We start from the raw sequence: 2,814 nt of genomic DNA, 5'->3' as shown, positions 1-2,814 counted from the left end.
TCACTGGTTCAGATATGATCTCGTGCTTGACTCCTTTAAGAGGAGCTTCCCAGAGCATACATGCAACAATTGGAATTTATTTCCTACCACAAGATATAGCTACTTGTTTGTTTTAACTATCTTGGAGAGTTAATTACTCCCTACTCCAAGATACTAGCCTAAGCTATATTGGTGATAAGAGCCCTAGAAATAAAAAGATTGCTAGATCAATTTTAATTTAAGTGTTATTTTTATGGGTTGTTTCTTAAGTCAATAGGAATGGAGATGAAACTTTATGGTGTGAAGACTCGACTCCAAAACACTAAAAATGCACCTAAGATGATAAACAATTCTTTTTCTTCAATGAATTTCTAGCTAAAAGAAAGAGTTGAGAATGCAATTCTTTGAAAAAACAAATCTTTCCTTCAACATATAAATGAAAAGAAAATATTTTATGTCTTTTTCAATAAACTCAAAACGAGACTACTAATTATGCTCATGAAAAATCCCTTTTCTTTTTCAACACTCAAAAACTATAGAAAACAATTTCTTTCAAAAGAGATTCTACAATTTCTAGAAAACACTCAAAACTATAAAAAACTATGCTTGAGATCTAAAAAATTTTAAAAACCTAATTGAAGTAAAAGATTAAAAAATTTCTTTTTGAGGACGTTTTACTTAGTTATTCAATAAATTCAGAATAAAAAATTAATCAAAAACACCCAGCTATGTTTTCTTTTTAAAAATGAAATTCAAAACTTTCAAACAAGTTTGTTCAAAGCTTTACAAAGAGAAAACAAGATCTATTTCTCACCAAGGGCAGATTTCACAAATCAGTCAGACTCATCAAGAAGACCAAAAAGACCAGGGTAATATGAGGTTTCTTAGGCTTCTAATCTCTGAGTTACTACAAAGACCAAGCGAAAATCAATCCAGGCACGCAAAACTTCTAGAAAATCACCTAAAACCAAAATGCCAATGGAACTTACTTACAAGAAATTTTTGACAGGACACATGCAGATCTGGGCAGAGACTAAAAAGCATAAATAAATCCTAAGCTTAACTGGACGAAAACAATTTAGGTTTTTCAAAAATTTTAACAGGGTCTGCAGGCTTCCAGTAGAACCAGATGCGGTATCGCTCTGTGCACTAAAGGAAAAGTGCGGGGATATCCGCACTGTCTTGTAAAAGAAAGTGTGGTCCTCTTCAAAATTTCGGAAAAAACAAAATATACTCCAGATCCTAAAAACTACCCAATCCCACACACATCAAGCAAAAACCAGAAACAGGGATAAGTTTCTCAAGTCAAAGAAAAAGGAAAGGCAAAAAACCAAATTCAAGTCCCCAGTGGAGTCACCAATTTGTCGGCCGGATAAATCGTTCTTGCGGACAAGACCGATCTCCCTAGTATCAATAGATATCTAGCAACAAGCAAGACAAGCAAATCTACCTTTCTCTAAATATATTGTGATTTATTAATAAAAACCAAGAGGTGTTTTAGACCCTACCTTAATTCCAACGCTAGTTTGTGGCAGCCACGCTTCGATCGTCCGAAAGAGTTTCCTTTTGAGAACCTGCAATCACAAACAAGAACACATCAAATAACACCTGCATAGCTAATATAATAAATCATATTCATCATGGTGATCAAGGAATCCATGAAATAAACCATAAAACACAGCTTATTGAGAAAAATAAACTTGATTGTATTAACTTTGAAAATAGAAGAACTTTACAACCTTTGGTGCCTTGATGTTGTACAAGCTCCTCCCAGGGTCCAAGAAAGAATCTCCTCTACTTTGACAAGCCTCACACTCTTCCCAATGAGATCAAAAAAGGTATGTAATCTCTCCTCTCAAGCTCAATTAGGAAGACTAAATTCCAACAGCATTTCACCTCAAAAATATTCAGCTTTCAACCTCCTCAGTAACCAGCCCAATGCCTCATTTTATAGTGCAGAGGAAGGAAGTTACAGGTCCACCTATGAAGGGATAGAGTCCTCCTTCAAAGGGATAAGCTCCTCACATCAAGGGGTTAGCTCCTTAAGGTATGGGATGCATGAACCTTAAAGGAGCGAACTTGCCACCTCAAGATTCCCTCTAGAAGCTTCCAGAAATAACCCAAAGTGAGTTTTTAAGAATGTACTTGCGCCTTTTTGACTTTTATAGGGGTCCGCACCCATTACACAGAGACAGAGCGGTCAGGTACGCAGGGGACATGACCAGTAGGTGCGGGACCATAGGTAATGCTAAGAGAAAGTGCGGAACTAGAGTTTTAGAGACTTTTAAGGGCTTTCTCTTATTTTTCAAGGCTTGACATGAAGAATTGAGGTTTAAGACTTGCAAAGTAGGAAAGTATGAGTGGTGATAGACTCACACTGATTGTAGAATGTCATGGTGACAATATTTTGTGCAACAAAAAGTTAGGCTTGCCCTTGATTAGAAGAAGAGATTGACCAACGTTGTTGTAGATGTTGTTTTTAACAATGTTTTCATTGCTACCATGCATAGGTAGACTCTATAGGTATTTGAGGTTATCTTTTGTTCATTATAAGAGGTAATTCAGGAGTATCTTTATCTAATTAGGAACTAGCTTAGCAGGGTTGTTGCTCCTGCTGATAACTATTATGCTGCATTGTATTTTTATTTTTTTAGTGATATCTCCTTCTATTAAATCTCCAAGCACACTTTGTCACCCATGGAAATATTCACTTATTTTAGGATGAATGAGATGGAGACCAGGAATTTTGAGAGGACTCTTATTTTTGTAGATGAGAGGAGTTATGTGAGGTGAGAGGAGTTCTGTGACATATATTGAAGGATGAACTATACCATT

The sequence above is a fragment of the Pinus tabuliformis genome, chromosome 3_2 (assembly GCF_031772625.1).
Source record: "Pinus tabuliformis cultivar Carrire ecotype Pingquan chromosome 3_2, CPIR1, whole genome shotgun sequence".
Classification (NCBI taxonomy): Eukaryota; Viridiplantae; Streptophyta; class Pinopsida; order Pinales; family Pinaceae; genus Pinus; species Pinus tabuliformis.
The sequence above is the reverse complement of the archived record's forward strand: the minus strand, read 5'-3'. Positions refer to the sequence as shown.